Here is a 12,719-nt window from a genome sequence, read left to right on the forward strand (position 1 = left end):
TATTCTTCTAAATGAAGGGTAAGACTATTGTACTGGAGATGATGAAGCACTTTGTGAAACCATGCATAGTGGTCATTGATGTCTGCCCTATATGGTAGTATTTATAGTTACAAATCCAAAGACACAAAACATGCCCTACTTACTCACTCCTATTTGGAAATGATAGCTTATTAAATGTAATAATGTAACTCTCATGTTATCCTACTGAAGAGGTAGGCCTTGCAGCAGTGAAAAGCAATTTCAGGAGTTTTCTACTTCCAGGGCAAGTAAAACTTAAAAGTACACGTCCAACATTTGAATACACTTGGCTATTTAGAGACTTTTCTAGGGGTGACTTAAATGTTTTAGAAAGGAAGGTTTGAGCCTGGCAAAAGATTTGTTTTGCAGAGTCAAAATAGCAGTTTAAAATGCCACACACAAGCTGCAATGGCAGGCCTTGGACATGTTTAAAGAGCTACTTGAGTCATTGGCACAATAAGTGCTGCAGGCTCACATAACACATTTAATTTACAGCCTTGAGTGCATGTATTACCATTTTTCTAGGGTCTTATTATTAAAGTAGATATGCCTATTGTGCATGAGCACATTTTATCATGTTTTAGGGAGTGAACATATGCACTTTAGTACTTGTTAGCAGTTATAAGGTGCTCAGAGTCCTAATGCCAGGAAAAATGAGATCAGCAAAAGTGGAGGAGAAAGGTAAACATTTTGCAGGAAGATCACCTTATAGCTGACAGGTCTACCACTACCCCATTTAACTAGTCTTCATACTCTCTGAGGATGACGTATTATTCTCTGGAAAGGATGCCATAGGCAAACTAATGAAGTTGCAGTCTTTTAGCTGTGTGACAGCTTTGACTCATTTCAGCCTCGCCATGAATGATATATACATTAAGACCAATGGTGGTTCCACTTCCTTCATGGTGGATGTAAATTGCAAATAAATCAGTCAGCGGCATGAGATTTTTTTTTCATATGTGTACATTCTTATTTTGGTAGCTGCTAAAAGGATGGAGTCATGTGAAATGGAACCATATGTCTTTTTTATTATTTTCAAAGCTGCACCAGTTTCAATCATGGTAGAGACTGATTGGTCACTTGGCATTTGGAGGAAGGGTGTGGATCATTTGCTATGGTGGAAGTGTTCGACTGTGTGCACTACATGTACTGTCCCTTTTCCTTAATTTTCTTGGTGCATGTCATTGAGTGCGTTTCAAAGGCAATTTTTCTTGTCAGGAAGAGCGGCAGATTTTTGCCGGATGGTTCAGCTTTGTGTACACATAGCATATTTTGACCTTGTGTGGGCTAGACAGTGTAGTGTTTATGTAAGTAATTTTTCTGCATTAATAACCGATTTGGGGCATGTAGCAAAGAAGAAGAATTGTTGCGATTGCTGGTCCTGATGAAGCGCCGCACGATCCGTAGGGACACCGAGGGCGCAAAACATTTTGAAATTATGTATAAGCTGTAGGGAAGAGTGTCCCTAGTAGCTTTTCTTTTCTATTTTTGAAAGTGGGGGAACCTTATTCCTCACCCACTCCCGATTCGTTTTTAATATTGACCAAGGCCTTCCACTTCATTAAAAACTATCTGTTAGGAGGTCCTTGAGCCGATTTTAATTTGTGTTTTTTCTCTCTTCTCCCTTTCATCCTTTGATGGTAGGTTTAAATATATTCCAAACCCTTACTTTGGCACTCACTTCTGTTGAAAGACCTCCGGCAAAGTGCCCCCTCAGGGGGCCTGTCAGACATTGCAGTGCCGGTCTGGTGTGGAGCGGGCCCTATGATGAAGCATGACATCCAATGGATGTGGGAGGGCCTGTACTTCTGAATACGAGAAGTGCCGGTGCTGAACCTGTGCCTTTATATCTGGTGTTTAGGAACTGTGTACTCTTTTTGATGGTTCTCTAAAGCCATGTGTTCCTTTTTCACCTTTGCACTTTGGTTTTTCTGTTGGTCTTAGAAATTCACATTTCTTTAAATCTAATATCTCCTACTTTACTTTCAATCGTCTAATGTTTACAATCCTTGTTGTTACTTTCTGTGCCTAGGTACTCAAATATCTAATAATTATTCTTGGTAGTTGGGTCCTTGATATTAAGGCAGGGTAGGTTTAATTCTTGTACTACCAACAACTTTAATACTTCCTGTGTTGAAATGCTCACAGGTTCTCTGCATCACTATCGCTCCACATGAAACTAACATAGATCATATGGATATTTTAGGTGTATTTTAACCCCTTGGGTGCCTTGGACGAGCTGGTCTCGGGATCGCTTCCTCTTTCACCCTCGCCCCCCCTGTACTCCCTGTGGCATCTGATGATGTCCTTGCACAATCATGCGCTGACATCATCAGAGGCTTCCCCCACCGCGCTGGATCGGAGAAATAAAAAAGCATTTCTTCTCCGATCACGTTCAGGGGGCGAGAGAGGCACGAAAGGACCTGCTGCCCGCAGAAATGCCTACTAGACACAAGGGAATTTTTTTGTTTTTATTAATAAATAAGGGGAGCGCCCCCTTGAGCAAGGTTCCCTCCCCGGGGGTAAAAATTAACCTTAGGCCATGTCTGCCCCCCTTGGGAACCTATTTGTAATTAGGGGAATCTGCCTCCAAGGGGGGGCAGAAACCACTAGACACCAGAGATTTGTTTTTTGTCAGTTTCACATGAGGGGAGTGACCCCTTAGGCAAGGGTCACTCCCCTCGGGAGGGGGCAAATTTGTTTTAGGCCATTTCTGTCCCCCTTGGGGGCAGATCAGCCTTCTGCAATTAGGCCGATCTGCCCCCCGGGGACAGAAACCCGTAGGAACCAGGGATCTTAATTTATTTGGAGGTGGGGTGTGACCTCTTAGGCAAGGGTCACTCCCCTACGGGATAAAATCTTTCTAGGCCATTTCTGCCCCCATTAGGGCAGGGTAGCCTATTTTTATTAGGCCAAGCTGCCCCCATGGGGGACAGAAAGCTCTAGACACCAGCGATTATTTTTTTTTGGCATCAATTTCATACAAGGGGAGCAACCCCTTAGGTAAGGGTCATCCCCCGGGGGGGGGGAGGGATTTATTATAGGCCATTTCTGCCTCATTTGAGGCAGATCTGCCTATTTTTATTAGGCCAATCTGTCCCCGGGGCGGGCAAAAACCTCTTAGGCACCTGGAATTGGTGTGTATGTATGTTATTTGTTTGGGGGGCAAGGGTCGCTCCCCATGGGGGCAAATTACTGTTGGCCATATCTTCCCCTCGTTGGGGGCAGATCAACCTATTTTTGGAAGGACCATCTACCCCCACAGGGGGCAGAACGCTCACCAGACACTAGGAAAGATTTTTTTTTTTTTTTTTTTTAAAGAGGTCAGGGTATGGCCATACCCCTCCCCTAAATAAATGGGGCCAAAGTTGTTCTGGGCAGAATGGGCAATTACCCCTGATCCACTCCCCGGGGGGGGGGGCAGAAAGCATACTAGATGCTGGGGAATTAAAAAAAAAAAAGTAGTGGGGTGGTGGCTACCATCCAGAATGGGCATGGTTGTGTCCCTATCCCAACTGAATGGGGTAGCAGTCTTTCAGCTCTTCCCTGCACACTAAAACATCTTATCCCATGGCAAGCAAGAGGACATTTGTTTATTTTGGGTTTTTGTTTCACATTTGGGTCATGAGAGCTTGTCTAACTCTCAAAATCATCCCATTTGGAATGGTGAGGGCTGCACTTTTTGGACTTTGGGACACTGCCATATAGAAAAATTGACAAGACCTAGACATATCTGAAAACTCAACATCTGCGTAAGTACAGGGTGGTGTGCTTCACATACACCCCGCACTACTTTCTTACCCACAATGCTCTTCAAAACTCCAATTTTGCTGGAAATCACACATTTTTCCTACATTTTTGTGATTGGACCTTCCTGAATCTACAGGAATCCACATAATTCCTACCACACAGCAATGTCACATCTATACCAATAACAATTCTGCCCCACTTGTCAGCCTAAAGATGTTTTTTTTTCAAACTGCCTTTTTGGACCCGCTTTGGTTCCCCCTCAATTCCGACAAGCTTTTGGCACTTCCCTGTCATAGGCACTTGGCCCACCTACACAAGTGAGGTATCATTTTTACCAGGAGGCTGAGGGGAACGTTGGGTGGTAGGAAATGTGTCCCTGTGCGGTGATCCCACACAGAAATGTGGATTTTTTTTTATTTTTTAGATGAATTTGAGTTTTGCTGAGGATTCTGGGTAAGACAATTATTTGGTATCCACACAAGTCACACTTCCGTGGACTCCCTCGGGTGTCTAGTTTTCAGAAATGTCTGGGTTTGGTAGGTGTCCCTGTATGGTGCTGAGTTCAGGACCAAAACCTCAGGTGTCTCCCCACAAAAAAAGGGAGTTGTATGCTTGATCATTTTTATGGGTCCAGATAGTGTATTGGGGCATTTCCTTTCCCAGGCACTAGGCCTACCCACACAACTGAGATACCATTTTTATCGGGAGACTTGGGGGAACGCTGAGTGGAAATTTGTGGCTCCTCTCAGATTCCAGAACTTTCTGTCACCAAAATATGGTGAAAATGTTTTTTTGGGCCAAAATGTGAGGTTTGCAAAGGATTCTGGGTTACAGAGCCTGGTGAGAGCCCCACAAGTCACCCAATCTTAGATTCCCCTAGGTGTCTAGTTTGCACAAATGCACAGGTTTGGTAAGTTTCCTTATGTGCCAGCTGAGCTAGAGGCCAAAATCCACAGCTAGGCACTTTGCAAAAAGCAGCTCTGTTTTCTTTGGGAAAATGTGATGTGTCCATGTTGTGTTTTGGGGCATTTCCTGTTGCAGGCACTAGGCCTACCCACACAAGTGAGGTACTATTTTATTGGGAGACTTGGGGGAATGCTGTGTGGAAGGAAATGTGTGGCTCCTCTCAGATTCCAGAACTTTCTGTCACCGAAATGTGAGGAAAAGTGTTTTTTTAGCCAGATTTTGAGTTTGCAAAGGTTCTGGGTACCAGAACCTGGTGAGAACCCCACATGTCACCCCATCTTGGATTTCCCTAGGTGTCTAGTTTTAAAAAATGCACAGGTTTGGTGGGATTCCTTAAGTGCCGGCTGAGCTAGAGGCCAAAATCTACAGCTAGGCACTTTGCAAAAAACAGCTCTGTTTTTTTTTTGGGGGGGGGAATGTGATGTATCCATGTTGTGTTTTGGGGCATTTCCTGTTGGGGGCACTAGGCCTACCCACACAAGTGAAGTACCATTTTTATCAGCAGACTTGTGGAAATGCTGGGTGGAAGGAAATTTGTGGCTCTTCACAAATTCCAGAACTTTCTGTTACTGAAATTTGCAGAAAAAGTGTTTTTTGACAAATTTTGACGTATGCAAAGGATTTTGGGTAACATAACCTAGTGACAGCCCCACAAGTCACCCCATCTTCAATTCCCCTAGGTGTCTACTTTTCACAAATGCACAGGTATGATAGGTTTCCTTGAGGTGCCGGCTCAGCTAGAGGTCAAAATCCACAGCTAGGCACTTTGCAAAAAACAGCTCTATTTTCTTTGGGGAAAATGTGATGTGTCCACATTGTGTTTTGGGGCATTTCCTGTTGCAGGCAATAGGCTTAACCACACAAGTGAGGTACACTTTTTATTGAGAGACTTGGGGAATGCTTGGTGGAAGGAAATTCGTGGCTCATCTCAGATTCCAGAACTTTCTGTCACCGAAATGTGAGGAAAAAGTGTTTTTTTTGCCAAATTTTGAGGTTTGCAAAGTATTCTGGGTAACAGAACCTGGTGAGATCCCCACAAGTCTCCCCATCTTGGATTCCCCTTGTGTCTAGTTTAAAAAAATGCACAGGTTTGGTAGGATTTCCTAGCTGCCACCTGAGCTAGAGATCAAAATCCACAAATAGGCACTTTCCAAAAAACACGTCAGTTTTCAATGTGAAATTTTGATGTGCCATGTTACTTTTCCTGTCTCGGGCATCAGGCCTACCTACACAAATGAGTTACCATTTTTATCGGGAGACTTGGGGGAATACAGAATAGCATAACAAGTGTTATTGCCCCTTGTCTTTCTCTACATTTTTTCCTTTCAAATGTAAGACTGTGTGTAAAAAAGACGAAATTGAGAAATGCCCTGTTTTTCACATGCTAGTATTGGCAACCCGAAATTCAGAGATGTGCAAATAACCACTGGCCTCAACACCTTATCTTGTGCCCATTTTGGAAATATGAAGGTTTTCTCGATACCTATTTTTCACTCTTTATATTTCAGCAAATGATTTGCAGTACACCGGGTATAGAATGAAAACCCATTGCAAGGTGCAGCTAATTTATTGTCTCTAGGTTCCTGAGGTTCTTGATGAACCTGCAAGCCCTATACCCCCACAACCAGAAGAGTCTAGCAGACGTAACAGTATATTTCTTTCAAAAATCTGACATTGCAGGAAAAAGTTACAGAGTAAAACAAAAATGGCTGTTTTTTACCTACATTTCAATATGTTTGTATTTCTGCAGTTATTTACTGTAGGAAATCCTTTTAGGATCTACACAAATGCTGCTTGCTAAATTCAAAAGTTTGTCTACTTTTCAGACATTTTTAGCTTTCCGGGATCCAGCATTGGTTTTATACCCATTTCTGTCATTAACTGGAAGGAGGCTGAAAGCACACAAAATATTGAAAATGGGTATGTCCCAGTAAAATACCAAAATTGTGTTAAAAAATGTATTTTTCTCATTCAAGTCTGCCTGTCCCTGAAAGCCAGAAAGATGGTGATTTTAGCACCTCAAATCCTTTGTTAGTGCTACTTTCAGGTAAAAAAACACAAGCTTTCTTCTGCAGCCCTTCTTCCCTATTTGTTTTTTAAAAAAAAATGTTTGCTGTATTTTGGTTAATTTTTTGGTCTCCTTCAGGGGAACCCACAAACTCTGGATACCTCTGGAATCCCTAGGATGTTGGAAAAAAAAGGACGCAAATTTGGCATGGGTAGCTTATGTGGACAGAAAGGTATGAGGGCCTAAGCGCAAACTGCCTCAAATAGCCAAAAAAAGGCCTGGCACCTGAGGGGGAAAAGGCCTGGCAGCGATTGGGTTAACAACATATACATGTATATTTAAAAGTGAATGCAACACGAGATTTAGAAAAATATATATTTGCACATATATTTTACTTAAACTTCCATCGTTTTTTTTCAAAAACTGGCATGGCATGCAATTACACCGTTCTGTACATTTCCAAGGGGAAAGAAAATGAACGCTTCTGTGCTACTGCATTTTTTTAAGCAAGTAACATTTAAAGGGCTGTCACATTTTAAAAGTCAGTTCTGAATCATTTATATTTCATCATAATTCCATGTAAATGCGGTTTCCTATACTGTAACTGCATGATATTTCAAAACTTGCCAATTAGTGAGATCTCTAGTCAAATATATGAGGATACTTTATTTTTAGTAAGCTACATCTTGTTTACACTTCGCAGGTGCTATGTATGAGATGATGCTATCCGCAGAGAGACTGTTTTTTAGAGTTTCTTCATCCATATGTTGGACTTGGGGAGTTAGAACTGTTTATTTAGAAGGAGCTGCTAAATTACACTCTTTTTAATAAGCATAGTCTTTTATGATTTATAAAGTATGAATTAGGATGAATACCCAACTATTAAATGCATTGACAGGTTACCTGATATCCTTTAGAATATTCACCTTTTGGCTTGTAACCTGTTCATTTTGGCTGACTGGTATTACTGCTGTTTGAACTCTTAACAGTGAGAGTTTGCAAACCAGTCTCCAGTGCATGTGCTCTGACCTCTAAAGCATGGTCAAACTGGCTAATTCCAAACTGGCACATTTCAGTTTCCAGTAAGGCCACATATTATGGTGCAGGAAAATACACCAATGACATGGAAAGTCAAATGTCACCTGTTGACTGTAGAGCATATTGTTTTTATCCATGTGGCTGATCAGAAAAATATGGCTTCATGCCTCCATGTGTAGCCTGAATGATGCAGCTTTTAGGCCTGCTGGCTTAAAAGTAAAAATAACCCTTTTTTGAGTGGAAGGACCCCAGGTTTTAAATTATAAATAATGAATTCCTACATATTCCTTGTAGACTTCAAGGTACAGTGCCTAGTATTTAAATAGCGAACTTTGAAGAATTTCATGTTGGCATGTTCCAACACTGGTTAGACCCTACAAACTGGTTAACTGTAAAAAGCTGGAGCTGTTCCTATAAGAAAAGCTAAAATGCAATTAAAGTACCAGTTCTGCTAACTGTGGTTTAGGGTAAGTTACAGGTGTCATTCACCCACTGTTTTTCATCTTTATTAACATTCCAGGGTTTTAAAAATTTGAGGTGTCAAACCTGCTCCCACCACAAAAACAATGGCTTGGGCTTTTCATCAGGAAGACCTAGTGTAGCCTAGGTTCTCATTATCCTAAATAAGGTACTGGATTTGGGCAGCTGAATCGCATAGATTGTGGGGTACTAAGTACAATTCCACACCATGTGATGCCTGTCAGCCTAATCTAGGTTTTCCGGCTAACTAGCAGCGCCTCATCTATGCCCAAAAAGAGGGATGATTGTGGCAACTGGGCGCATGACAAGAAAGACTCTTGGGAATCGTGATCGATCAGATCCCATCTTTTTCTCTCATTCACATTAGTCTCACACAGGCAAAGAGAAACAGAGGCAGAATATAGTTCAATAAGGATTTATTGAAATAACTGCATCTTAGATAAAATGGCATGCATTGCAATAACTAGGATGATAAAACACACCAAAAGCAAAAGGGTGACAAGGAGTGTGAAGCACAAAAACAGTCCCACCTTACTGTCACTAGGACTGATATATATCTTTCCTTCCTGAGCTATGTTAGAGCACAACATAATGAGCCTTAATCTGGTCTTCAGGTTTCCCCCCTGGGAAGACATCATCTCCCATACCTGAGCAAGGAAGCCAGTTTTCTGAAGAGACCATCCCCATATAGGCCAGAGATTTGGTAGTCTAAGCAAGCAGCTGTAGCGAAGGCAATCAGCAATCAACATGCAGTCATGGTCAACTGGCTGGAATCTCCCTCTAACGTGCATGGGACAGAGAAATGTTTTTCTAATAAAACAATGGATGTTCTAGGAAAAATTTCCCCAGATAAGGATATGTATGTTTTTGTGAATGTTGGAGACAGCGTACCACTTTTGCCGGCAACCCTATCTGACTGAAGCTTTGAGGAAAGCACAAAGTGCAGTGATAAGAACATGATGCTTTCCTAGGTGAAGGAACAAATAGAACAACACCGCAAATGTGGCTAATGCTAGAAAAATAAAGTGATGCTGAATAAAATGTATCTGGGCTAATGTGCACAACTGCAGGTGTTATTAAAATAACGTGTCTAAAATATGCTAAAATAGCTCTACAACACCCTCCCCTTGCCCTTTCAAAGGTGGTTCAAAGACTAAAATGAATAAAAGCTACTAAGATCTATTTATAGAAACATACAAACATTAATATCAATAATGACAAGTTAAAAGACACGAGCAGGAGTTAAAGGGACAACTTAAAACTTCAATAGTGATGCCAAATTCAAAATTTAGTGTCATTTTTAAAATCACCATTTATGACTGGAGCAATTGAAGCCAAGAAAGGTTCCACTTTGGCAGGTGGTAAAATATTCAAATAATTGCCAAGGAAGACCATAGAGCACTTGTGTTCCAAAGTCTGAGCTCCAGCTGAGCCAGCAGCATTCCGTGCTGTGCCCAATGTTGAGTTGCCACATTATCCCCAAAGGGCAACTCACAGATGGCCTCCTGTAGTAAACGCACCCTCAACACGCATGTCTAATAATGAGCCCTCATTGAGAACATCAACAGATCCAATGAAAGTTAGCGCTGTTAGAAAGACAGAGACCAGTCACACTCCTGTTGTTTCAGGAGTGGTGCTCTGAAATATTGCATCATGCGTTCCCAACATAGTTGCACTGGTGGAAGCGCTGTCAGTCCTCCTTGTTGTGAAGGGGCAGCCATTGCACAGAAAAAGTAGCAACAGCATGATCTCACCTATTATAGCCAAAGTAATTGGAAACCCCACAAAAACACTTGAAAATATTGAGTGCATGGCTGAAAGTATTAAACAAAATATAGAGGCGAAGGTGTGAATGAAACAGAACCAACAGCCTAAAAGAAATGTACGATTCCAGTGACTAAATCTCTGCAGATGACTTCGCAACCTGAACCGCATAGGTCTTGTGCACAGATGTGCCACATGTTTTTGAAACAATAAATCCTTGAATCTGCTCAACTTGTCAAAATTCAGATTTGAGGTAGCATTATGAGGCCAAATCTCTGCTACTTCTCATTGTTGTGTTGTGGGAAAGAGGACATTCCCTCAACATGTGACAATTTGGGAGACCAAAACGACATAAGCTATTCCCGCTCGCATTCCATAACAGCTCTAACTGTAAAGGAGCACATGGATACCATTTGAGAGCACCTAGAACGCAGGTCTAATTAAGGGAACTGGAACTCCGTTCAGATAACAGGCCAAGTTAGCTGCGGAAACATTACATGCCCTGGGCAAGGAGAGCTGTTTACAAACCATCGAATGGCTCACAGAAGTCTCACATTCACCACCACTAAGAAATACCTCCTCATGCCATTGAAACATTGTGCAAAAAGGGAAGCTCCTACTGCTTGTATATGTAACTATCTCGCAGCCTTTCATATCTGCCTACTGGAATGTGTTTCAAGCAGGATGTGAATTGAAGTGTTGAAATAGGCAGATTTACAACCTTGTGTATTAGCCATTCAGCAGATGGTATTTCAGTAACAGTAAAAGGCAACTTTTCTAATTTCCCGATGTTAAGCATGACATAAGTTACTTCCTTCTTAGCCATTATTTGTTGTTGTTGCATTAAATTGAATTTTGTAAATATGTCCCTTGCGCTAATGTGTTGACAGGCAACGCAACCTGCTTTCAGTGTTTGTAATGTCCCTCCTAACTGCATAATGGACCTTTACTGACTCTGTCTATGGTGTAAAGGGCTGTATTGAGGCATGATATGTGGTAGGAATATTTAGCAGGATATGCTTTTGGTAAGTGTGTGCCGTCAGCCAAACTTCCACAGCTGCCAGTGTTTCATCATCCAATTTTGTCATAGAACAAGTTAGTGCAACAACAGAAGCTATAGCTACTGCTGATTTGGCTGCTTCATCAGCCAAACTGTTCCCTACAATGTGTATTCCAAACACACGGATGTCCTAGTATATGTACAACATAGACATTGGGTAGCATTTCCTTCAGATCAGCAAGTTTCCCCCACAGAAGTCTGTGTTTAATGGTGTTTCCTTTTGAATCTCTGAACCCATTCTGGCACCAGTAATGCAGATATTCATTGAAGGACTGGGGACAATAGTACAAATCACAGACAATCAGTATCAGCTGTTCAGTATCCGTCTGTTCCAGTGCCATCACCAGAGCCTTGAGCTCTGCTAGTTGTGTGGTGCAGTCCCCTAAGGTCTGCGTGTAAGTGTGTTGTGGATGGAACTTGTCATCTTTCATGTATCCACTCACGACTGCTCAAGAGGCGGAATATTGATGTTTAGTGCCTATAGCCGTTTGAGCTGAACCATCAGTGTAAATAATTGTTTGATATTGTTCGATGGGCAATGTGTTTGCTGGAAGTGGGTATTCAAGTTCGTATTGTGAAAACTCTGGAGTTTGCAATTTTGAGTCAAAAATATAGTCAACATCAGTGGCTGTCAAAGATGTGTCCATTGGATCCAACGTGAATGTAATGCTTTAGCATTAGGAACGCTATCTCTGGTAACAGCCTCAAGGGCTGTAATGCGGTGGGTACAACAATGATGTATTTCCCCTGGGCCAGAGGTCTCTCTTTGATGACAGTCATCAGAACAGCAGTGAGAATTTTCTCAGTGGGAGCAAAGCATTGTTCTGCTGTAGAGTACAAATGTGATTTGTATGCTACTGGGATGGTCTCACCCTCATTGAATGTTACATAGGTGAACCCAATGGCACCAGCAATTACTCTGATGACCAGGTGTGTTTTGTTGTTCCTTGTATGTAGGTGTTTTGCTGCAAGCATGTCTTGTTGTAATGCTCTGAGAATGCGTGTGTGTTCAACTGTCCAGTATTTGCTGGTAAAGTCAGGATGTATCAAGTCATATAATGGTTTAATGCATTGTGCATAATCTGGAATGTATGTTCTGCCTAAATTTCAAAAGCCTATTAAAGACTGGAGCTTTTTATTGTCTTTGGGGGTTGTAGTTGTGCGCATGTTTCTAGAAATTGGGGCGCAAGCCTGGTGCCTTCATCTGATAATTCATATCCCAAAAACAGGACACTAAGGAAGGCTATTTTTGTTTTTTGAAATTAAATTTGTAGCTGTATTCGGCAAATCCCACAAAAATGCGGGCTCCCATCTTTATTTGTTGCATGAGGTTGTCATCTGTAAGGTAGACATCATCCACGTATGACAATGGCTCAGGGTCAATGTTGTATAAATAGAAGTAACACAAGATGTGAACAGTCCTGGACTGTTCTAGTACCCTTGTGGGAGTCGACAGAATGTTTTTGACAGCCTAAAGCGCTGAAACTTGTTGAGTCGCTAGTTTCAGGCACTATATTTTGGCAGAAAAACCCGTTGGAAATATCCAGGGACGTGTTGCAATTTTTGCGCACTATACTGTGCATAAGTGCTGTGCGCATTTTGTATAGCAAATGTGTGTGTGTGACTGTTTAAATG

The sequence above is a fragment of the Pleurodeles waltl genome, chromosome 2_1 (assembly GCF_031143425.1).
Source record: "Pleurodeles waltl isolate 20211129_DDA chromosome 2_1, aPleWal1.hap1.20221129, whole genome shotgun sequence".
In the NCBI taxonomy this organism is placed as follows: domain Eukaryota; kingdom Metazoa; phylum Chordata; class Amphibia; order Caudata; family Salamandridae; genus Pleurodeles; species Pleurodeles waltl.